Source organism: Lutjanus erythropterus, chromosome 16, assembly GCF_056507025.1.
Source record: "Lutjanus erythropterus isolate fLutEry1 chromosome 16, fLutEry1.hap2, whole genome shotgun sequence".
Taxonomy (NCBI): domain Eukaryota; kingdom Metazoa; phylum Chordata; class Actinopteri; order Lutjaniformes; family Lutjanidae; genus Lutjanus; species Lutjanus erythropterus.
Genome location: NC_139332.1, coordinates 777,492 through 803,453, shown reverse-complemented (window position 1 = coordinate 803,453; position 25,962 = coordinate 777,492).

Below are 25,962 nucleotides of genomic sequence, written 5' to 3'. Positions count from 1 at the left end.
CTTCAAAAGTTATCCCCCGAAACCAGTCGAGGTATGCACCAGAGTCCTCAAGGTTCTGGTTGACCCACTTCCCGACCTCGTAGAGACTCGAGGTTGGCACCGTTGGATCCGGAATGCTCAAAAATGGGGGTGCAGAGCTTGCTTTCAAGTCTCTACCACCATCCCTTCAAATGTTATCCTCCGACAACCAGTCGAGGTATGCACCAGAGTCCTCAAGGTTCTAGTTCAGTCCCTTCCCAACTTCGTAGAGACTCGATGGTGGCACCGTTGAATCCGGAATGTCCAAAAATGGGGGTGCAGAGCTTGGTTTCAAGTCTCTACCACCATCCCTTCAAAAGTTATCCCCCGAAACCAGTCGAGGTATGCACCAGAGTCCTCAAGGTTCTGGTTCAGTCCCTTCCCGACCTCGTAGAGACTCGATGGTGGCACCGTTAAATCCGAAATGTCCAAAAATGGGGGTGCAGAGCTTGGTTTCAAGTCTCTACCACCGTCCCTTCAAAAGTTATCCCCCGAAACCAGTCGAGGTATGCACCAGAGTCCTCAAGGTTCTGGTTGACCCTCTTACCGACCTCGTAGAGACTCGATGGTGGCACCGTTGGATCCGGAATGCTCAAAAATGGGGGTGCAGAGCTTGCTTTCAATTCTCTACCACCATCCCTTCAAACGTTATCCTCCGAAAACCCATCGAGGTATGCACCAGAGTCCTCAAGGTTCTGGTTCAGTCCCTTCCCGACCTTGTAGAGACTCGACGGTGGCACCGTTGAATCCGGAATGTCCAAAAATGGGGGTGCAGAGCTTGGTTTCAAGTCTCTACCACCATCCCTTCAAAAGTTATCCCCCGAAACCAGTCGAGGTATGCACCAGAGTCCTCAAGGTTCTGGTTCAGTCCCTTCCCGACCTCGTAGAGACTCGATGGTGGCACCGTTAAATCGGAAATGTCCAAAAATGGGGGTGCAGAGCTTGGTTTCAAGTCTCTACCACCATCCCTTCAAAAGTTATCCCCCGAAACCAGTCGAGGTATGCACCAGAGTCCTCAAGGTTCTGGTTGACCCTCTTACCGACCTCGTAGAGACTCGAGGGTGGCACCGTTGGATCCGGAATGTCCAAAAATGGGGGTGCAGAGCTTGGTTTCAAGTCTCTACCACCATCCCTTCAAAAGTTATCCCCCGAAAACCAGTGGAGGTATGATAATGACATGGTGCTAGGATTATAACCTAACACTGATGTCATCACAGAGCCCATGCTAGATCAAAGCACAGGGTCTGTGACGTCATCACATTCCCTTTGATGACATCACAGCCACCTAACATTCTGATGTGTTCACTTGTGTGTGTGTGTGTGGGTGGGTGAGTGTGTGTGTGGGTGTGTGTGTACAGACAAAGTTATGTGGGTGCAGAGCCTGCTTGCAAGTCTGTACCACATTCACTTCAAAAGTTATTCCACAAAAACCCATCGAGGTATGCACCAGAGTCCTCGAGGTTCTAGTTGACCCACTTCCCAACCTTGTAGAGACTCGATGGTGGTACCCTTGGATCCGGAATGTCCAAAAATGGGGGTGCAGAGCTTAGTTTCACGTCTCTACCACCTTTCCTTCAAACGTTATCCTCCGAAAACCCATCGAGGTATGCACCAGAGTCCTCAAGGTTCTGGTTCAGTCCCTTCCCGACCTCGTAGAGACTCGAGGTTGGCACCGTTGGATCCGGAATGTCCAAAATGGGGGTGCAGAGCTTGGTTTCAAGTCTCTACCACCATCCTTTCAAAAGTTATCCCCCGAAAACCAGTGGAGGTATGATAATGACATGGTGCTAGGATTATAACCTAACACTGATGTCATCACAGAGCCCATGCTAGATCAAAGCACAGGGTCTGTGACGTCATCACATTCCCTTTGATGACATCACAGCCACCTAACATTCTGATGTGTTCACTTGTGTGTGTGTGTGTGTGTGTGTGTGTGTGTGTGTCTGTGTGTGTGTGTGTGGGTGGGTGGGTGAGTGTGTGTGTGGGTGTGTGTGTACAGACAAAGTTATGGGGGTGCAGAGCCTGCTTGCAAGTCTGTACCACATTCACTTCAAAAGTTATTCCACAAAAACCCATCGAGGTATGCACCAGAGTCCTCGAGGTTCTAGTTGACCCACTTCCCAACCTTGTAGAGACTCGATGGTGGTACCCTTGGATCCGGAATGTCCAAAAATGGGGGTGCAGAGCTTAGTTTCACGTCTCTACCACCTTTCCTTCAAACGTTATCCTCCGAAAACCCATCGAGGTATGCACCAGAGTCCTCAAGGTTCTGGTTCAGTCCCTTCCCGACGTCGTAGAGACTCGATGGTGGCACCGTTGAATCCGGAATGTCCAAAAATGGGGGTGTAGAGCTTGGTTTCAAGTCTCTACCACCATCCCTTCAAAAGTTATCCCCCGAAACCAGTCGAGATATGCACCAGAGTCCTCAAGGTTCTGGTTGACCCACTTACAGACGTCGTAGAGACTCGTGGGTGGCACCGTTGGATCCGGAATGTCCAAAAATGGGGGTGCAGAGCTTGGTTTCAAGTCTCTACCACCATCCCTTCAAAAGTTATCCCCCGAAACCAGTCGAGGTATGCACCAGAGTCCTCAAGGTTCTGGTTCAGTCCCTTCCCGACCTCGTAGAGACTCGATGGTGGCACCGTTAAATCCGAAATGTCCAAAAATGGGGGTGCAGAGCTTGGTTTCAAGTCTCTACCACCATCCCTTCAAAAGTTATCCCCCGAAACCAGTCGAGGTATGCACCAGAGTCCTCAAGGTTCTGGTTCAGTCCCTTCCCGACCTCGTAGAGACTCGATGGTGGCACCGTTAAATCCGAAATGTCCAAAAATGGGGGTGCAGAGCTTGGTTTCAAGTCTCTACCACCGTCCCTTCAAAACTTATCCCCCGAAACCAGTCGAGGTATGCACCAGAGTCCTCAAGGTTCTGGTTGACCCACTTCCCGACCTCGTAGAGACTCAATGGTGGCACCGTTGGATCCGGAATGCTCAAAAATGGGGGTGCAGAGCTTGCTTTCAAGTCTCTACCACCATCCCTTCAAATGTTATCCTCCGACAACCAGTCGAGGTATGCACCAGAGTCCTCAAGGTTCTGGTTCAGTCCCTTCCCAACTTCGTAGAGACTCGATGGTGGCACCGTTGAATCCGGAATGTCCAAAAATGGGGGTGCAGAGCTTGGTTTCAAGTCTCTACCACCATCCCTTCAAAAGTTATCCCCCGAAACCAGTCGAGGTATGCACCAGAGTCCTCAAGGTTCTGGTTCAGTCCCTTCCCGACCTCGTAGAGACTCGATGGTGGCACCGTTAAATCCGAAATATCCAAAAATGGGGGTGCAGAGCTTGGTTTCAAGTCTCTACCACCGTCCCTTCAAAAGTTATCCCCCGAAACCAGTCGAGGTATGCACCAGAGTCCTCAAGGTTCTGGTTGACCCACTTCCCGACCTCGTAGAGACTCGAGGTTGGCACCGTTGGATCCGGAATGCTCAAAAATGGGGGTGCAGAGCTTGCTTTCAAGTCTCTACCACCATCCCTTCAAATGTTATCCTCCGACAACCAGTCGAGGTATGCACCAGAGTCCTCAAGGTTCTGGTTCAGTCCCTTCCCAACTTCGTAGAGACTCGATGGTGGTACCGTTGAATCCGGAATGTCCAAAAATGGGGGTGCAGAGCTTGGTTTCAAGTCTCTACCACCATCCCTTCAAAAGTTATCCCCCGAAACCAGTCGAGGTATGCACCAGAGTCCTCAAGGTTCTGGTTCAGTCCCTTCCCGACCTCGTAGAGACTCGATGGTGGCACCGTTGAATCCGGAATGTCCAAAAATGGTGGTGTAGAGCTTGGTTTCAAGTCTCTACCACCATCCCTTCAAAAGTTATCCCCCGAAACCAGTCGAGATATGCACCAGAGTCCTCAAGGTTCCGGTTGACCCACTTACCGACCTCGTAGAGACTCGTGGGTGGCACCGTTGGATCCGGAATGTCCAAAAATGGGGGTGCAGAGCTTGCTTTCAAGTCTCTACCACCATCCCTTCAAAAGTTATCCCCCGAAACCAGTCGAGGTATGCACCAGAGTCCTCAAGGTTCTGGTTGACCCACTTCCCGACATCATAGAGACTCGAGGTTGGCACCGTTGGATCCGGAATGTCCAAAAATGGGGGTGCAGAGCTTGGTTTCAAGTCTCTACCACCATCCCTTCAAAAGTTATCCCCCGAAACCAGTCGAGGTATGCACCAGAGTCCTCAAGGTTCTGGTTGACCCTCTTACCGACCTCGTAGAGACTCGAGGGTGGCACCGTTGGATCCGGAATGTCCAAAAATGGGGGTGCAGAGCTTGGTTTCAAGTCTCTACCACCGTCCCTTCAAAAGTTATCCCCCGAAACCAGTCGAGGTATGCACCAGAGTCCTCAAGGTTCTGGTTGACCCACTTCCCGACCTCGTAGAGACTCGATGGTGGCACCGTTGGATCCGGAATGCTCAAAAATGGGGGTGCAGAGCTTGCTTTCAAGTCTCTACCACCATCCCTTCAAATGTTATCCTCCGACAACCCATCGAGGTATGCACCAGAGTCCTCAAGGTTCTGGTTCAGTCCCTTCCCAACCTCGTAGAGACTCGATGGTGGCACCGTTGAATCCGGAATGTCCAGAAATGGGGGTGCAGAGCTTGGTTTCAAGTCTCTACCACCATCCCTTCAAAAGTTATCCCCCGAAACCAGTCGAGGTATGCACCAGAGTCCTCAAGGTTCTGGTTCAGTCCCTTCCCGACCTCGTAGAGACTCGATGGTGGCACCGTTAAATCCGAAATGTCCAAAAATGGGGGTGCAGAGCTTGGTTTCAAGCCTCTTCCACCGTCCCTTCAAAAGTTATCCCCCGAAACCAGTCGAGGTATGCACCAGAGTCCTCAAGGTTCTGGTTGACCCACTTCCCGACCTCGTAGAGACTCGAGGTTGGCACCGTTGGATCCGGAATGTCCAAAAATGGGGGTGCAGAGCTTGGTTTCAAGTCTCTACCACCATCCCTTCAAAAGTTATCCCCCGAAACCAGTCGAGGTATGCACCAGAGTCCTCAAGGTTCTGGTTGACCCTCTTACCGACCTCGTAGAGACTCGAGGGTGGCACCGTTGGATCCGGAATGTCCAAAAATGGGGGTGCAGAGCTTGCTTTCAAGTCTCTACCACCATCCCTTCAAAAGTTATCCCCCGAAACCAGTCGAGGTATGCACCAGAGTCCTCAAGGTTCTGGTTGACCCACTTCCCGACCTCATAGAGACTCGAGGTTGGCACCGTTGGATCCGGAATGTCCAAAAATGGGGGTGCAGAGCTTGGTTTCAAGTCTCTACCACCATCCCTTCAAAAGTTATCCCCCGAAAACCAGTGGAGGTATGATAATGACATGGTGCTAGGATTATAACCTAACACTGATGTCATCACAGAGCCCATGCTAGATCAAAGCACAGGGTCTGTGACGTCATCACATTCCCTTTGATGACATCACAGCCACCTAACATTCTGATGTGTTCACTTGTGTGTGTGTGTGTGGGTGGGTGAGTGTGTGTGTGGGTGTGTGTGTGTACAGACAAAGTTATGTGGGTGCAGAGCCTGCTTGCAAGTCTGTACCACATTCACTTCAAAAGTTATTCCACAAAAACCCATCGAGGTATGCACCAGAGTCCTCGAGGTTCTAGTTGACCCACTTCCCAACCTTGTAGAGACTCGATGGTGGTACCCTTGGATCCGGAATGTCCAAAAATGGGGGTGCAGAGCTTAGTTTCACGTCTCTACCACCTTTCCTTCAAACGTTATCCTCCAAAAACCCATCGAGGTATGCACCAGAGTCCTCAAGGTTCTGGTTCAGTCCCTTCCCGACCTCGTAGAGACTCGAGGTTGGCACCGTTGGATCCGGAATGTCCAAAATGGGGGTGCAGAGCTTGGTTTCAAGTCTCTACCACCATCCTTTCAAAAGTTATCCCCCGAAAACCAGTGGAGGTATGATAATGACATGGTGCTAGGATTATAACCTAACACTGATGTCATCACAGAGCCCATGCTAGATCAAAGCACAGGGTCTGTGACGTCATCACATTCCCTTTGATGACATCACAGCCACCTAACATTCTGATGTGTTCACTTGTGTGTGTGTGTGTGTGTGTGTGTGTGTGTGTGTGTGGGTGGGTGGGTGGGTGAGTGTGTGTGTGGGTGTGTGTGTACAGACAAAGTTATGGGGGTGCAGAGCCTGCTTGCAAGTCTGTACCACATTCACTTCAAAAGTTATTCCACAAAAACCCATCGAGGTATGCACCAGAGTCCTCGAGGTTCTAGTTGACCCACTTCCCAACCTTGTAGAGACTCGATGGTGGTACCCTTGGATCCGGAATGTCCAAAAATGGGGGTGCAGAGCTTAGTTTCACGTCTCTACCACCTTTCCTTCAAACGTTATCCTCCGAAAACCCATCGAGGTATGCACCAGAGTCCTCAAGGTTCTGGTTCAGTCCCTTCCCGACCTCGTAGAGACTCGATGGTGGCACCGTTGAATCCGGAATGTCCAAAAATGGGGGTGTAGAGCTTGGTTTCAAGTCTCTACCACCATCCCTTCAAAAGTTATCCCCCGAAACCAGTCGAGGTATGCACCAGAGTCCTCAAGGTTCTGGTTGACCCACTTACAGACCTGGTAGAGACTCGTGGGTGGCACCGTTGGATCCGGAATGTCCAAAAATGGGGGTGCAGAGCTTGGTTTCAAGTCTCTACCACCATCCCTTCAAAAGTTATCCCCCGAAACCAGTCGAGGTATGCACCAGAGTCCTCAAGGTTCTGGTTCAGTCCCTTCCCGACCTCGTAGAGACTCGATGGTGGCACCGTTAAATCCGAAATGTCCAAAAATGGGGGTGCAGAGCTTGGTTTCAAGTCTCTACCACCGTCCCTTCAAAAGTTATCCCCCGAAACCAGTCGAGGTATGCACCAGAGTCCTCAAGGTTCTGGTTGACCCACTTCCCGACGTCGTAGAGACTCGATGGTGGCACCGTTGGATCCGGAATGCTCAAAAATGGGGGTGCAGAGCTTGCTTTCAAGTCTCTACCACCATCCCTTCAAATGTTATCCTCCGACAACCAGTCGAGGTATGCACCAGAGTCCTCAAGGTTCTGGTTCAGTCCCTTCCCAACTTCGTAGAGACTCGATGGTGGCACCGTTGAATCCGGAATGTCCAAAAATGGGGGTGCAGAGCTTGGTTTCAAGTCTCTACCACCATCCCTTCAAAAGTTATCCCCCGAAACCAGTCGAGGTATGCACCAGAGTCCTCAAGGTTCTGGTTGACCCTCTTACCGACCTCGTAGAGACTCGAGGGTGGCACCGTTGGATCCGGAATGTCCAAAAATGGGGGTGCAGAGCTTGGTTTCAAGTCTCTACCACCATCCCTTCAAAAGTTATCCCCCGAAACCAGTCGAGGTATGCACCAGAGTCCTCAAGGTTCTGGTTGACCCTCTTACCGACCTCGTAGAGACTCGAGGGTGGCACCGTTGGATCCGGAATGTCCAAAAATGGGGGTGCAGAGCTTGGTTTCAAGTCTCTACCACCATCCCTTCAAAAGTTATCCCCCGAAACCAGTCGAGGTATGCACCAGAGTCCTCAAGGTTCTGGTTGACCCTCTTACCGACCTCGTAGAGACTCGAGGGTGGCACCGTTGGATCCGGAATGTCCAAAAATGGGGGTGCAGAGCTTGGTTTCAAGTCTCTACCACCATCCCTTCAAAAGTTATCCCCCGAAAACCAGTGGAGGTATGATAATGACATGGTGCTAGGATTATAACCTAACACTGATGTCATCACAGAGCCCATGCTAGATCAAAGCACAGGTTCTGTGACGTCATCACATTCCCTTTGATGACATCACAGCCACCAAACATTCTGATGTGTTCACTTGTGTGTGTGTGTGTGGGTGTGTGTGTACAGACAAAGTTATGGGGGTGCAGAGCCTGCTTGCAAGTCTGTACCACATTCACTTCAAAAGTTATTCCACAAAAACCCATCGAGGTATGCACCAGAGTCCTCGAGGTTCTAGTTGACCCACTTCCCAACCTTGTAGAGACTCGATGGTGGTACCCTTGGATCCGGAATGTCCAAAAATGGGGGTGCAGAGCTTAGTTTCACGTCTCTACCACCTTTCCTTCAAACGTTATCCTCCGAAAACCCATCGAGGTATGCACCAGAGTCCTCAAGGTTCTGGTTCAGTCCCTTCCCGACCTCGTAGAGACTCGAGGTTGGCACCGTTGGATCCGGAATCTCCAAAAATGGGGGTGCAGAGCTTGGTTTCAAGTCTCTACCACCATCCTTTCAAAAGTTATCCCCCGAAAACCAGTGGAGGTATGATAATGACATGGTGCTAGGTTTATAACCTAACACTGATGTCATCACAGAGCCCATGCTAGATCAAAGCACAGGGTCTGTGACATCATCACATTCCCTTTGATGACATCACAGCCACCTAACATTCTGATGTGTTCACTTGTGTGTGTGTGTGTGTGTGTGTGTGTGTGTGTGTGTGTGGGTGGGTGGGTGAGTGTGTGTGTGGGTGTGTGTGTACAGACAAAGTTATGGGGGTGCAGAGCCTGCTTGCAAGTCTGTACCACATTCACTTGAAAAGTTATTCCACAAAAACCCATCGAGGTATGCACCAGAGTCCTCGAGGTTCTAGTTGACCCACTTCCCAACCTTGTAGAGACTCGATGGTGGTACCCTTGGATCCGGAATGTCCAAAAATGGGGGTGCAGAGCTTAGTTTCACGTCTCTACCACCTTTCCTTCAAACGTTATCCTCCGAAAACCCATCGAGGTATGCACCAGAGTCCTCAAGGTTCTGGTTCAGTCCCTTCCCGACCTCGTAGAGACTCGATGGTGGCACCGTTGAATCCGGAATGTCCAAAAATGGTGGTGTAGAGCTTGGTTTCAAGTCTCTACCACCATCCCTTCAAAAGTTATCCCCCGAAACCAGTCGAGATATGCACCAGAGTCCTCAAGGTTCCGGTTGACCCACTTACCGACCTCGTAGAGACTCGTGGGTGGCACCGTTGGATCCGGAATGTCCAAAAATGGGGGTGCAGAGCTTGGTTTCAAGTCTCTACCACCATCCCTTCAAAAGTTATCCCCCGAAACCAGTCGAGGTATGCACCAGAGTCCTCAAGGTTCTGGTTGACCCTCTTACCGACCTCGTAGAGACTCGAGGGTGGCACCGTTGGATCCGGAATGTCCAAAAATGGGGGTGCAGAGCTTGGTTTCAAGTCTCTACCACCATCCCTTCAAAAGTTATCCCCCGAAACCAGTCGAGGTATGCACCAGAGTCCTCAAGGTTCTGGTTGACCCTCTTACCGACCTCGTAGAGACTCGAGGGTGGCACCGTTGGATCCGGAATGTCCAAAAATGGGGGTGCAGAGCTTGGTTTCAAGTCTCTACCACCATCCCTTCAAAAGTTATCCCCCGAAAACCAGTGGAGGTATGATAATGACATGGTGCTAGGATTATAACCTAACACTGATGTCATCACAGAGCCCATGCTAGATCAAAGCACAGGTTCTGTGACGTCATCACATTCCCTTTGATGACATCACAGCCACCAAACATTCTGATGTGTTCACTTGTGTGTGTGTGTGTGGGTGTGTGTGTACAGACAAAGTTATGGGGGTGCAGAGCCTGCTTGCAAGTCTGTACCACATTCACTTCAAAAGTTATTCCACAAAAACCCATCGAGGTATGCACCAGAGTCCTCGAGGTTCTAGTTGACCCACTTCCCAACCTTGTAGAGACTCGATGGTGGTACCCTTGGATCCGGAATGTCCAAAAATGGGGGTTCAGAGCTTAGTTTCACGTCTCTACCACCTTTCCTTCAAACGTTATCCTCCGAAAACCCATCGAGGTATGCACCAGAGTCCTCAAGGTTCTGGTTCAGTCCCTTCCCGACCTCGTAGAGACTCGATGGTGGCACCGTTGGATCCGGAATGCTCAAAAATGGGGGTGCAGAGCTTGCTTTCAATTCTCTACCACCATCCCTTCAAACGTTATCCTCCGAGAACCCATCGAGGTATGCACCAGAGTCCTCAAGGTTCTGGTTCAGTCCCTTCCCGACCTTGTAGAGACTCGATGGTGGCACCGTTGAATCCGGAATGTCCAAAAATGGGGGTGCAGAGCTTGGTTTCAAGTCTCTACCACCATCCCTTCAAAAGTTATCCCCCGAAACCAGTCGAGGTATGCACCAGAGTCCTCAAGGTTCTGGTTCAGTCCCTTCCCGACCTCGTAGAGACTCGATGGTGGCACCGTTAAATCGGAAATGTCCAAAAATGGGGGTGCAGAGCTTGGTTTCAAGTCTCTACCACCGTCCCTTCAAAAGTTATCCCCCGAAACTCATCGAGGTATGCACCAGAGTCCTCGAGGTTCTAGTTGACTCACTTCCCAACCTTGTAGAGACTCGATGGTGGTACCCTTGGATCCGGAATGTCCAAAAATGGGGGTGCAGAGCTTAGTTTCACGTCTCTACCACCTTTCCTTCAAACGTTATCCTCCGAAAACCCATCGAGGTATGCACCAGAGTCCTCAAGGTTCTGGTTCAGTCCCTTCCCGACCTCGTAGAGACTCGATGGTGGCACCGTTGGATCCGGAATGCTCAAAAATGGGGGTGCAGAGCTTGCTTTCAAGTCTCTACCACCATCCCTTCAAACGTTATCCTCCGAAAACCCATCGAGGTATGCACCAGAGTCCTCAAGGTTCTGGTTCAGTCCCTTCCCGACCTCGTAGAGACTCGATGGTGGCACCGTTGAATCCGGAATGTCCAAAAATGGGGGTGCAGAGCTTGGTTTCAAGTCTCTACCACCATCCCTTCAAAAGTTATCCCCCGAAACCAGTCGAGGTATGCACCAGAGTCCTCAAGTTTCTGGTTGACCCTCTTACCGACCTCGAAGAGACTCGAGGGTGGCACCGTTGGATCCGGAATGTCCAAAAATGGGGGTGCAGAGCTTAGTTTCACGTCTCTACCACCTTTCCTTCAAACGTTATCCTCCGAAAACCCATCGAGGTATGCACCAGAGTCCTCAAGGTTCTGGTTCAGTCCCTTCCCGACCTCATAGAGACTCGATGGTAGCACCGTTGAATCCGGAATGTCCAAAAATGGGGGTGTAGAGCTTGGTTTCAAGTCTCTACCACCATCCCTTCAAAAGTTATCCCCAGAAACCAGTCGAGATATGCACCAGAGTCCTCAAGGTTCCGGTTGACCCACTTACCGACCTCGTAGAGACTCGTGGGTGGCACCGTTGGATCCGGAATGTCCAAAAATGATGGTGCAGAGCTTGGTTTCAAGTCTCTACCACCATCCCTTCAAAAGTTATCCCCCGAAACCAGTCGAGGTATGCACCAGAGTCCTCAAGGTTCTGGTTGACCCTCTTACCGACCTCGTAGAGACTCGAGGGTGGCACCGTTGGATCCGGAATGTCCAAAAATGGGGGTGCAGAGCTTGGTTTCAAGTCTCTACCACCATCCCTTCAAAAGTTATCCCCCGAAACCAGTCGAGGTATGCACCAGAGTCCTCAAGGTTCTGGTTGACCCTCTTACCGACCTCGTAGAGACTCGAGGGTGGCACCGTTGGATCCGGAATGTCCAAAAATGGGGGTGCAGAGCTTGGTTTCAAGTCTCTACCACCATCCCTTCAAAAGTTATCCCCCGAAACCAGTCGAGGTATGCACCAGAGTCCTCAAGGTTCTGGTTGACCCTCTTACCGACCTCGTAGAGACTCGAGGGTGGCACCGTTGGATCCGGAATGTCCAAAAATGGGGGTGCAGAGCTTGGTTTCAAGTCTCTACCACCATCCCTTCAAAAGTTATCCCCCGAAAACCAGTGGAGGTATGATAATGACATGGTGCTAGGATTATAACCTAACACTGATGTCATCACAGAGCCCATGCTAGATCAAAGCACACGGTCTGTGACGTCATCACATTCCCTTTGATGACATCACAGCCTCCTAACATTCTGATGTGTTCACTTGTGTGTGTGTGTGTGGGTGTGTGTGTACAGACAAAGTTATGGGGGTGCAGAGCCTGCTTGCAAGTCTGTACCACATTCACTTGAAAAGTTATTCCACAAAAACCCATCGAGGTATGCACCAGAGTCCTCGAGGTTCTAGTTGACCCACTTCCCAACCTTGTAGAGACTCGATGGTGGTACCCTTGGATCCGGAATGTCCAAAAATGGGGGTGCAGAGCTTAGTTTCACGTCTCTACCACCTTTCCTTCAAACGTTATCCTCCGAAAACCCATCGAGGTATGCACCAGAGTCCTCAAGGTTCTGGTTCAGTCCCTTCCCGACCTCGTAGAGACTCGATGGTGGCACCGTTGAATCCGGAATGTCCAAAAATGGTGGTGTAGAGCTTGGTTTCAAGTCTCTACCACCATCCCTTCAAAAGTTATCCCCCGAAACCAGTCGAGATATGCACCAGAGTCCTCAAGGTTCCGGTTGACCCACTTACCGACCTCGTAGAGACTCGTGGGTGGCACCGTTGGATCCGGAATGTCCAAAAATGGGGGTGCAGAGCTTGGTTTCAAGTCTCTACCACCATCCCTTCAAAAGTTATCCCCCGAAACCAGTCGAGGTATGCACCAGAGTCCTCAAGGTTCTGGTTGACCCTCTTACCGACCTCGTAGAGACTCGAGGGTGGCACCGTTGGATCCGGAATGTCCAAAAATGGGGGTGCAGAGCTTGGTTTCAAGTCTCTACCACCATCCCTTCAAAAGTTATCCCCCGAAACCAGTCGAGGTATGCACCAGAGTCCTCAAGGTTCTGGTTGACCCTCTTACCGACCTCGTAGAGACTCGAGGGTGGCACCGTTGGATCCGGAATGTCCAAAAATGGGGGTGCAGAGCTTGGTTTCAAGTCTCTACCACCATCCCTTCAAAAGTTATCCCCCGAAACCAGTCGAGGTATGCACCAGAGTCCTCAAGGTTCTGGTTGACCCTCTTACCGACCTCGTAGAGACTCGAGGGTGGCACCGTTGGATCCGGAATGTCCAAAAATGGGGGTGCAGAGCTTGGTTTCAAGTCTCTACCACCATCCCTTCAAAAGTTATCCCCCGAAAACCAGTGGAGGTATGATAATGACATGGTGCTAGGATTATAACCTAACACTGATGTCATCACAGAGCCCATGCTAGATCAAAGCACAGGTTCTGTGACGTCATCACATTCCCTTTGATGACATCACAGCCACCAAACATTCTGATGTGTTCACTTGTGTGTGTGTGTGTGGGTGTGTGTGTACAGACAAAGTTATGGGGGTGCAGAGCCTGCTTGCAAGTCTGTACCACATTCACTTCAAAAGTTATTCCACAAAAACCCATCGAGGTATGCACCAGAGTCCTCGAGGTTCTAGTTGACCCACTTCCCAACCTTGTAGAGACTCGATGGTGGTACCCTTGGATCCGGAATGTCCAAAAATGGGGGTTCAGAGCTTAGTTTCACGTCTCTACCACCTTTCCTTCAAACGTTATCCTCCGAAAACCCATCGAGGTATGCACCAGAGTCCTCAAGGTTCTGGTTCAGTCCCTTCCCGACCTCGTAGAGACTCGATGGTGGCACCGTTAAATCGGAAATGTCCAAAAATGGGGGTGCAGAGCTTGGTTTCAAGTCTCTACCACCGTCCCTTCAAAAGTTATCCCCCGAAACCCATCGAGGTATGCACCAGAGTCCTCGAGGTTCTAGTTGACTCACTTCCCAACCTTGTAGAGACTCGATGGTGGTACCCTTGGATCCGGAATGTCCAAAAATGGGGGTGCAGAGCTTAGTTTCACGTCTCTACCACCTTTCCTTCAAACGTTATCCTCCGAAAACCCATCGAGGTATGCACCAGAGTCCTCAAGGTTCTGGTTCAGTCCCTTCCCAACTTCGTAGAGACTCGATGGTGGCACCGTTGAATCCGGAATGTTCAGAAATGGGGGTGCAGAGCTTGGTTTCAAGTCTCTACCACCATCCCTTCAAAAGTTATCCCCCGAAACCAGTCGAGGTATGCACCAGAGTCCTCAAGGTTCTGGTTCAGTCCCTTCCCGACCTCGTAGAGACTCGATGGTGGCACCGTTAAATCCGAAATATCCAAAAATGGGGGTGCAGAGCTTGGTTTCAAGTCTCTACCACCGTCCCTTCAAAAGTTATCCCCCGAAACCAGTCGAGGTATGCACCAGAGTCCTCAAGGTTCTGGTTGACCCACTTCCCGACCTCGTAGAGACTCGAGGTTGGCACCGTTGGATCCGGAATGCTCAAAAATGGGGGTGCAGAGCTTGCTTTCAAGTCTCTACCACCATCCCTTCAAATGTTATCCTCCGACAACCAGTCGAGGTATGCACCAGAGTCCTCAAGGTTCTGGTTCAGTCCCTTCCCAACTTCGTAGAGACTCGATGGTGGCACCGTTGAATCCGGAATGTCCAAAAATGGGGGTGCAGAGCTTGGTTTCAAGTCTCTACCACCATCCCTTCAAAAGTTATCCCCCGAAACCAGTCGAGGTATGCACCAGAGTCCTCAAGGTTCTGGTTCAGTCCCTTCCCGACCTCGTAGAGACTCGATGGTGGCACCGTTAAATCCGAAATGTCCAAAAATGGGGGTGCAGAGCTTGGTTTCAAGTCTCTACCACCGTCCCTTCAAAAGTTATCCCCCGAAACCAGTCGAGGTATGCACCAGAGTCCTCAAGGTTCTGGTTGACCCTCTTACCGACCTCGTAGAGACTCGAGGGTGGCACCGTTGGATCCGGAATGTCCAAAAATGGGGGTGCAGAGCTTGCTTTCAAGTCTCTACCACCATCCCTTCAAAAGTTATCCCCCGAAACCAGTCGAGGTATGCACCAGAGTCCTCAAGGTTCTGGTTGACCCACTTCCCGACCTCATAGAGACTCGAGGTTGGCACCGTTGGATCCGGAATGTCCAAAAATGGGGGTGCAGAGCTTGGTTTCAAGTCTCTACCACCATCCCTTCAAAAGTTATCCCCCGAAAACCAGTGGAGGTATGATAATGACATGGTGCTAGGATTATAACCTAACACTGATGTCATCACAGAGCCCATGCTAGATCAAAGCACAGGGTCTGTGACGTCATCACATTCCCTTTGATGACATCACAGCCACCTAACATTCTGATGTGTTCACTTGTGTGTGTGTGTGTGGGTGGGTGAGTGTGTGTGTGGGTGTGTGTGTACAGACAAAGTTATGTGGGTGCAGAGCCTGCTTGCAAGTCTGTACCACATTCACTTCAAAAGTTATTCCACAAAAACCCATCGAGTTATGCACCAGAGTCCTCGAGGTTCTAGTTGACCCACTTCCCAACCTTGTAGAGACTCGATGGTGGTACCCTTGGATCCGGAATGTCCAAAAATGGGGGTGCAGAGCTTAGTTTCACGTCTCTACCACCTTTCCTTCAAACGTTATCCTCCGAAAACCCATCAAGGTATGCACCAGAGTCCTCAAGGTTCTGGTTCAGTCCCTTCCCGACCTCGTAGAGACTCGAGGTTGGCACCGTTGGATCCGGAATCTCCAAAAATGGGGGTGCAGAGCTTGGTTTCAAGTCTCTACCACCATCCTTTCAAAAGTTATCCCCCGAAAACCAGTGGAGGTATGATAATGACATGGTGCTAGGATTATAACCTAACACTGATGTCATCACAGAGCCCATGCTAGATCAAAGCACAGGGTCTGTGACGTCATCACATTCCCTTTGATGACATCACAGCCACCTAACATTCTGATGTGTTCACTTGTGTGTGTGTGTGTGTGTGTGTGTGTGTGTGTGTGTGTGTGTGTGTGTGTGTGTGTGTGGGTGGGTGGGTGAGTGTGTGTGTGGGTGTGTGTGTACAGACAAAGTTATGGGGGTGCAGAGCCTGCTTGCAAGTCTGTACCACATTCACTTGAAAAGTTATTCCACAAAAACCCATCGAGGTATGCACCAGAGTCCTCGAGGTTCTAGTTGACCCACTTCCCAACCTTGTAGAGACTCGATGGTGGTACCCTTGGATCCGGAATGTCCAAAAATGGGGGTGCAGAGCTTAGTTTCACGTCTCTACCACCTTTCCTTCAAACGTTATCCTCCGAAAACCCATCGAGGTATGCACCAGAGTCCTCAAGGTTCTGGTTCAGTCCCTTCCCGACCTCGTAGAGACTCGATGGTGGCACCGTTGAATCCGGAATGTCCAAAAATGGTGGTGTAGAGCTTGGTTTCAAGTCTCTACCACCATCCCTTCAAAAGTTATCCCCCGAAACCAGTCGAGATATGCACCAGAGTCCTCAAGGTTCCGGTTGACCCACTTACCGACCTCGTAGAGACTCGTGGGTGGCACCGTTGGATCCGGAATGTCCAAACATGGGGGTGCAGAGCTTGGTTTCAAGTCTCTACCACCATCCCTTCAAAAGTTATCCCCCGAAACCTGTCGAGGTATGCACCAGAGTCCTCAAGGTTCTGGTTGACCCACTTCCCGACCTCATAGAGACTCGAGGTTGGCACCGTTGGATCCGGAATGTCCAAAAATGGGGGTGCAGAGCTTGGTTTCAAGTCTCTACCACCATCCCTTCAAAAGTTATCCCCCGAAACCAGTCGAGGTATGCACCAGAGTCCTCAAGGTTCTGGTTGACCCTCTTACCGACCTCGTAGAGACTCGAGGGTGGCACCGTTGGATCCGGAATGTCCAAAAATGGGGGTGCAGAGCTTGGTTTCAAGTCTCTACCACCGTCCCTTCAAAAGTTATCCCCCGAAACCAGTCGAGGTATGCACCAGAGTCCTCAAGGTTCTGGTTGACCCACTTCCCGACCTCGTAGAGACTCGATGGTGGCACCGTTGGATCCGGAATGCTCAAAAATGGGGGTGCAGAGCTTGCTTTCAAGTCTCTACCACCATCCCTTCAAATGTTATCCTCCGACAACCCATCGAGGTATGCACCAGAGTCCTCAAGGTTCTGGTTCAGTCCCTTCCCAACCTCGTAGAGACTCGATGGTGGCACCGTTGGATCCGGAATGTCCAAAAATGTCATCACATTCCCTTTGATGACATCACAGCCACCTAACATTCTGATGTGTTCACTTGTGTGTGTGTGTGTGGGTGGGTGAGTGTGTGTGTGGGTGTGTGTGTGTGTGGGTGGGTGGGTGAGTGTGTGTGTGGGTGTGTGTGTACAGACAAAGTTATGGGGGTGCAGAGCCTGCTTGCAAGTCTGTACCACATTCACTTGAAAAGTTATTCCACAAAAACCCATCGAGGTATGCACCAGAGTCCTCGAGGTTCTAGTTGACCCACTTCCCAACCTTGTAGAGACTCGATGGTGGTACCCTTGGATCCGGAATGTCCAAAAATGGGGGTGCAGAGCTTAGTTTCACGTCTCTACCACCTTTCCTTCAAACGTTATCCTCCGAAAACCCATCGAGGTATGCACCAGAGTCCTCAAGGTTCTGGTTCAGTCCCTTCCCGACCTCGTAGAGACTCGATGGTGGCACCGTTGAATCCGGAATGTCCAAAAATGGTGGTGTAGAGCTTGGTTTCAAGTCTCTACCACCATCCCTTCAAAAGTTATCCCCCGAAACCAGTCGAGATATGCACCAGAGTCCTCAAGGTTCCGGTTGACCCACTTACCGACCTCGTAGAGACTCGTGGGTGGCACCGTTGGATCCGGAATGTCCAAAAATGGGGGTGCAGAGCTTGGTTTCAAGTCTCTACCACCATCCCTTCAAAAGTTATCCCCCGAAACCAGTCGAGGTATGCACCAGAGTCCTCAAGGTTCTGGTTGACCCTCTTACCGACCTCGTAGAGACTCGAGGGTGGCACCGTTGGATCCGGAATGTCCAAAAATGGGGGTGCAGAGCTTGGTTTCAAGTCTCTACCACCATCCCTTCAAAAGTTATCCCCCGAAACCAGTCGAGGTATGCACCAGAGTCCTCAAGGTTCTGGTTGACCCTCTTACCGACCTCGTAGAGACTCGAGGGTGGCACCGTTGGATCCGGAATGTCCAAAAATGGGGGTGCAGAGCTTGGTTTCAAGTCTCTACCACCATCCCTTCAAAAGTTATCCCCCGAAACCAGTCGAGGTATGCACCAGAGTCCTCAAGGTTCTGGTTGACCCTCTTACCGACCTCGTAGAGACTCGAGGGTGGCACCGTTGGATCCGGAATGTCCAAAAATGGGGGTGCAGAGCTTGGTTTCAAGTCTCTACCACCATCCCTTCAAAAGTTATCCCCCGAAAACCAGTGGAGGTATGATAATGACATGGTGCTAGGATTATAACCTAACACTGATGTCATCACAGAGCCCATGCTAGATCAAAGCACAGGTTCTGTGACGTCATCACATTCCCTTTGATGACATCACAGCCACCAAACATTCTGATGTGTTCACTTGTGTGTGTGTGTGTGGGTGTGTGTGTACAGACAAAGTTATGGGGGTGCAGAGCCTGCTTGCAAGTCTGTACCACATTCACTTCAAAAGTTATTCCACAAAAACCCATCGAGGTATGCACCAGAGTCCTCGAGGTTCTAGTTGACCCACTTCCCAACCTTGTAGAGACTCGATGGTGGTACCCTTGGATCCGGAATGTCCAAAAATGGGGGTTCAGAGCTTAGTTTCACGTCTCTACCACCTTTCCTTCAAACGTTATCCTCCGAAAACCCATCGAGGTATGCACCAGAGTCCTCAAGGTTCTGGTTCAGTCCCTTCCCGACCTCGTAGAGACTCGATGGTGGCACCGTTAAATCGGAAATGTCCAAAAATGGGGGTGCAGAGCTTGGTTTCAAGTCTCTACCACCGTCCCTTCAAAAGTTATCCCCCGAAACCCATCGAGGTATGCACCAGAGTCCTCGAGGTTCTAGTTGACTCACTTCCCAACCTTGTAGAGACTCGATGGTGGTACCCTTGGATCCGGAATGTCCAAAAATGGGGGTGCAGAGCTTAGTTTCACGTCTCTACCACCTTTCCTTCAAACGTTATCCTCCGAAAACCCATCGAGGTATGCACCAGAGTCCTCAAGGTTCTGGTTCAGTCCCTTCCCAACTTCGTAGAGACTCGATGGTGGCACCGTTGAATCCGGAATGTTCAGAAATGGGGGTGCAGAGCTTGGTTTCAAGTCTCTACCACCATCCCTTCAAAAGTTATCCCCCGAAACCAGTCGAGGTATGCACCAGAGTCCTCAAGGTTCTGGTTCAGTCCCTTCCCGACCTCGTAGAGACTCGATGGTGGCACCGTTAAATCCGAAATATCCAAAAATGGGGGTGCAGAGCTTGGTTTCAAGTCTCTACCACCGTCCCTTCAAAAGTTATCCCCCGAAACCAGTCGAGGTATGCACCAGAGTCCTCAAGGTTCTGGTTGACCCACTTCCCGACCTCGTAGAGACTCGAGGTTGGCACCGTTGGATCCGGAATGCTCAAAAATGGGGGTGCAGAGCTTGCTTTCAAGTCTCTACCACCATCCCTTCAAATGTTATCCTCCGACAACCAGTCGAGGTATGCACCAGAGTCCTCAAGGTTCTGGTTCAGTCCCTTCCCAACTTCGTAGAGACTCGATGGTGGCACCGTTGAATCCGGAATGTCCAAAAATGGGGGTGCAGAGCTTGGTTTCAAGTCTCTACCACCATCCCTTCAAAAGTTATCCCCCGAAACCAGTCGAGGTATGCACCAGAGTCCTCAAGGTTCTGGTTCAGTCCCTTCCCGACCTCGTAGAGACTCGATGGTGGCACCGTTAAATCCGAAATGTCCAAAAATGGGGGTGCAGAGCTTGGTTTCAAGTCTCTACCACCGTCCCTTCAAAAGTTATCCCCCGAAACCAGTCGAGGTATGCACCAGAGTCCTCAAGGTTCTGGTTGACCCTCTTACCGACCTCGTAGAGACTCGAGGGTGGCACCGTTGGATCCGGAATGTCCAAAAATGGGGGTGCAGAGCTTGCTTTCAAGTCTCTACCACCATCCATTCAAAAGTTATCCCCCGAAACCAGTCGAGGTATGCACCAGAGTCCTCAAGGTTCTGGTTGACCCACTTCCCGACCTCATAGAGACTCGAGGTTGGCACCGTTGGATCCGGAATGTCCAAAAATGGGGGTGCAGAGCTTGGTTTCAAGTCTCTACCACCATCCCTTCAAAAGTTATCCCCCGAAAACCAGTGGAGGTATGATAATGACATGGTGCTAGGATTATAACCTAACACTGATGTCATCACAGAGCCCATGCTAGATCAAAGCACAGGGTCTGTGACGTCATCACATTCCCTTTGATGACATCACAGCCACCTAACATTCTGATGTGTTCACTTGTGTGTGTGTGTGTGGGTGGGTGAGTGTGTGTGTGGGTGTGTGTGTACAGACAAAGTTATGTGGGTGCAGAGCCTGCTTGCAAGTCTGTACCACATTCACTTCAAAAGTTATTCCACAAAAACCCATCGAGTTATGCACCAGAGTCCTCGAGGTTCTAGTTGACCCACTTCCCAACCTTGTAGAGACTCGATGGTGGTACCCTTGGATCCGGAATGTCCAAAAATGGGGGTGCAGAGCTTAGTTTCACGTCTCTACCACCTTTCCTTCAAACGTTATCCTCCGAAAACCCATCAAGGTATGCACCAGAGTCCTCAAGGTTCTGGTTCAGTCCCTTCCCGACCTCGTAGAGACTCGAGGTTGGCACCGTTGGATCCGGAATCTCCAAAAATGGGGGTGCAGAGCTTGGTTTCAAGTCTCTACCACCATCCTTTCAAAAGTTATCCCCCGAAAACCAGTGGAGGTATGATAATGACATGGTGCTAGGATTATAACCTAACACTGATGTCATCACAGAGCCCATGCTAGATCAAAGCACAGGGTCTGTGACGTCATCACATTCCCTTTGATGACATCACAGCCACCTAACATTCTGATGTGTTCACTTGTGTGTGTGTGTGTGTGTGTGTGTGTGTGTGTGTGTGTGTGTGTGTGTGTGTGTGGGTGGGTGGGTGAGTGTGTGTGTGGGTGTGTGTGTACAGACAAAGTTATGGGGGTGCAGAGCCTGCTTGCAAGTCTGTACCACATTCACTTGAAAAGTTATTCCACAAAAACCCATCGAGGTATGCACCAGAGTCCTCGAGGTTCTAGTTGACCCACTTCCCAACCTTGTAGAGACTCGATGGTGGTACCCTTGGATCCGGAATGTCCAAAAATGGGGGTGCAGAGCTTAGTTTCACGTCTCTACCACCTTTCCTTCAAACGTTATCCTCCGAAAACCCATCGAGGTATGCACCAGAGTCCTCAAGGTTCTGGTTCAGTCCCTTCCCGACCTCGTAGAGACTCGATGGTGGCACCGTTGAATCCGGAATGTCCAAAAATGGTGGTGTAGAGCTTGGTTTCAAGTCTCTACCACCATCCCTTCAAAAGTTATCCCCCGAAACCAGTCGAGATATGCACCAGAGTCCTCAAGGTTCCGGTTGACCCACTTACCGACCTCGTAGAGACTCGTGGGTGGCACCGTTGGATCCGGAATGTCCAAACATGGGGGTGCAGAGCTTGGTTTCAAGTCTCTACCACCATCCCTTCAAAAGTTATCCCCCGAAACCTGTCGAGGTATGCACCAGAGTCCTCAAGGTTCTGGTTGACCCACTTCCCGACCTCATAGAGACTCGAGGTTGGCACCGTTGGATCCGGAATGTCCAAAAATGGGGGTGCAGAGCTTGGTTTCAAGTCTCTACCACCATCCCTTCAAAAGTTATCCCCCGAAACCAGTCGAGGTATGCACCAGAGTCCTCAAGGTTCTGGTTGACCCTCTTACCGACCTCGTAGAGACTCGAGGGTGGCACCGTTGGATCCGGAATGTCCAAAAATGGGGGTGCAGAGCTTGGTTTCAAGTCTCTACCACCGTCCCTTCAAAAGTTATCCCCTGAAACCAGTCGAGGTATGCACCAGAGTCCTCAAGGTTCTGGTTGACCCACTTCCCGACCTCGTAGAGACTCGATGGTGGCACCGTTGGATCCGGAATGCTCAAAAATGGGGGTGCAGAGCTTGCTTTCAAGTCTCTACCACCATCCCTTCAAATGTTATCCTCCGACAACCCATCGAGGTATGCACCAGAGTCCTCAAGGTTCTGGTTCAGTCCCTTCCCAACCTCGTAGAGACTCGATGGTGGCACCGTTGGATCCGGAATGTCCAAAAATGTCATCACATTCCCTTTGATGACATCACAGCCACCTAACATTCTGATGTGTTCACTTGTGTGTGTGTGTGTGGGTGGGTGAGTGTGTGTGTGGGTGTGTGTGTGTGTGGGTGGGTGGGTGAGTGTGTGTGTGGGTGTGTGTGTACAGACAAAGTTATGGGGGTGCAGAGCCTGCTTGCAAGTCTGTACCACATTCACTTGAAAAGTTATTCCACAAAAACCCATCGAGGTATGCACCAGAGTCCTCGAGGTTCTAGTTGACCCACTTCCCAACCTTGTAGAGACTCGATGGTGGTACCCTTGGATCCGGAATGTCCAAAAATGGGGGTTCAGAGCTTAGTTTCACGTCTCTACCACCTTTCCTTCAAACGTTATCCTCCGAAAACCCATCGAGGTATGCACCAGAGTCCTCAAGGTTCTGGTTCAGTCCCTTCCCGACCTCGTAGAGACTCGATGGTGGCACCGTTGAATCCGGAATGTCCAAAAATGGTGGTGTAGAGCTTGGTTTCAAGTCTCTACCACCATCCCTTCAAAAGTTATCCCCCGAAACCAGTCGAGATATGCACCAGAGTCCTCAAGGTTCCGGTTGACCCACTTACCGACCTCGTAGAGACTCGTGGGTGGCACCGTTGGATCCGGAATGTCCAAAAATGGGGGTGCAGAGCTTGGTTTCAAGTCTCTACCACCATCCCTTCAAAAGTTATCCCCCGAAACCAGTCGAGGTATGCACCAGAGTCCTCAAGGTTCTGGTTGACCCTCTTACCGACCTCGTAGAGACTCGAGGGTGGCACCGTTGGATCCGGAATGTCCAAAAATGGGGGTGCAGAGCTTGGTTTCAAGTCTCTACCACCATCCCTTCAAAAGTTATCCCCCGAAACCAGTCGAGGTATGCACCAGAGTCCTCAAGGTTCTGGTTGACCCTCTTACCGACCTCGTAGAGACTCGAGGGTGGCACCGTTGGATCCGGAATGTCCAAAAATGGGGGTGCAGAGCTTGGTTTCAAGTCTCTACCACCATCCCTTCAAAAGTTATCCCCCGAAACCAGTCGAGGTATGCACCAGAGTCCTCAAGGTTCTGGTTGACCCTCTTACCGACCTCGTAGAGACTCGAGGGTGGCACCGTTGGATCCGGAATGTCCAAAAATGGGGGTGCAGAGCTTGGTTTCAAGTCTCTACCACCATCCCTTCAAAAGTTATCCCCCGAAAACCAGTGGAGGTATGATAATGACATGGTGCTAGGATTATAACCTAACACTGATGTCATCACAGAGCCCATGCTAGATCAAAGCACAGGTTCTGTGACGTCATCACATTCCCTTTGATGACATCACAGCCACCAAACATTCTGATGTGTTCACTTGTGTGTGTGTGTGTGGGTGTGTGTGTACAGACAAAGTTATGGGGGTGCAGAGCCTGCTTGCAAGTCTGTACCACATTCACTTCAAAAGTTATTCCACAAAAACCCATCGAGGTATGCACCAGAGTCCTCGAGGTTCTAGTTGACCCACTTCCCAACCTTGTAGAGACTCGATGGTGGTACCCTTGGATCCGGAATGTCCAAAAATGGGGGTTCAGAGCTTAGTTTCACGTCTCTACCACCTTTCCTTCAAACGTTATCCTCCGAAAACCCATCGAGGTATGCACCAGAGTCCTCAAGGTTCTGGTTCAGTCCCTTCCCGACCTCGTAGAGACTCGATGGTGGCACCGTTGGATCCGGAATGCTCAAAAATGGGGGTGCAGAGCTTGCTTTCAATTCTCTACCACCATCCCTTCAAACGTTATCCTCCGAGAACCCATCGAGGTATGCACCAGAGTCCTCAAGGTTCTGGTTCAGTCCCTTCCCGACCTTGTAGAGACTCGATGGTGGCACCGTTGAATCCGGAATGTCCAAAAATGGGGGTGCAGAGCTTGGTTTCAAGTCTCTACCACCATCCCTTCAAAAGTTATCCCCCGAAACCAGTCGAGGTATGCACCAGAGTCCTCAATGTTCTGGTTCAGTCCCTTCCCGACCTCGTAGAGACTCGATGGTGGCACCGTTAAATCGGAAATGTCCAAAAATGTGGGTGCAGAGCTTGGTTTCAAGTCTCTACCACCGTCCCTTCAAAAGTTATCCCCCGAAACTCATCGAGGTATGCACCAGAGTCCTCGAGGTTCTAGTTGACTCACTTCCCAACCTTGTAGAGACTCGATGGTGGTACCCTTGGATCCGGAATGTCCAAAAATGGGGGTGCAGAGCTTAGTTTCACGTCTCTACCACCTTTCCTTCAAACGTTATCCTCCGAAAACCCATCGAGGTATGCACCAGAGTCCTCAAGGTTCTGGTTCAGTCCCTTCCCGACCTCGTAGAGACTCGATGGTGGCACCGTTGGATCCGGAATGCTCAAAAATGGGGGTGCAGAGCTTGCTTTCAAGTCTCTACCACCATCCCTTCAAACGTTATCCTCCGAAAACCCATCGAGGTATGCACCAGAGTCCTCAAGGTTCTGGTTCAGTCCCTTCCCGACCTCGTAGAGACTCGATGGTGGCACCGTTGAATCCGGAATGTCCAAAAATGGGGGTGCAGAGCTTGGTTTCAAGTCTCTACCACCATCCCTTCAAAAGTTATCCCCCGAAACCAGTCGAGGTATGCACCAGAGTCCTCAAGTTTCTGGTTGACCCTCTTACCGACCTCGAAGAGACTCGAGGGTGGCACCGTTGGATCCGGAATGTCCAAAAATGGGGGTGCAGAGCTTAGTTTCACGTCTCTACCACCTTTCCTTCAAACGTTATCCTCCGAAAACCCATCGAGGTATGCACCAGAGTCCTCAAGGTTCTGGTTCAGTCCCTTCCCGACCTCATAGAGACTCGATGGTGGCACCGTTGAATCCGGAATGTCCAAAAATGGGGGTGTAGAGCTTGGTTTCAAGTCTCTACCACCATCCCTTCAAAAGTTATCCCCAGAAACCAGTCGAGATATGCACCAGAGTCCTCAAGGTTCCGGTTGACCCACTTACCGACCTCGTAGAGACTCGTGGGTGGCACCGTTGGATCCGGAATGTCCAAAAATGATGGTGCAGAGCTTGGTTTCAAGTCTCTACCACCATCCCTTCAAAAGTTATCCCCCGAAACCAGTCGAGGTATGCACCAGAGTCCTCAAGGTTCTGGTTGACCCTCTTACCGACCTCGTAGAGACTCGAGGGTGGCACCGTTGGATCCGGAATGTCCAAAAATGGGGGTGCAGAGCTTGGTTTCAAGTCTCTACCACCATCCCTTCAAAAGTTATCCCCCGAAACCAGTCGAGGTATGCACCAGAGTCCTCAAGGTTCTGGTTGACCCTCTTACCGACCTCGTAGAGACTCGAGGGTGGCACCGTTGGATCCGGAATGTCCAAAAATGGGGGTGCAGAGCTTGGTTTCAAGTCTCTACCACCATCCCTTCAAAAGTTATCCCCCGAAACCAGTCGAGGTATGCACCAGAGTCCTCAAGGTTCTGGTTGACCCTCTTACCGACCTCGTAGAGACTCGAGGGTGGCACCGTTGGATCCGGAATGTCCAAAAATGGGGGTGCAGAGCTTGGTTTCAAGTCTCTACCACCATCCCTTCAAAAGTTATCCCCCGAAAACCAGTGGAGGTATGATAATGACATGGTGCTAGGATTATAACCTAACACTGATGTCATCACAGAGCCCATGCTAGATCAAAGCACAGGGTCTGTGACGTCATCACATTCCCTTTGATGACATCACAGCCACCTAACATTCTGATGTGTTCACTTGTGTGTGTGTGTGTGGGTGTGTGTGTACAGACAAAGTTATGGGGGTGCAGAGCCTGCTTGCAAGTCT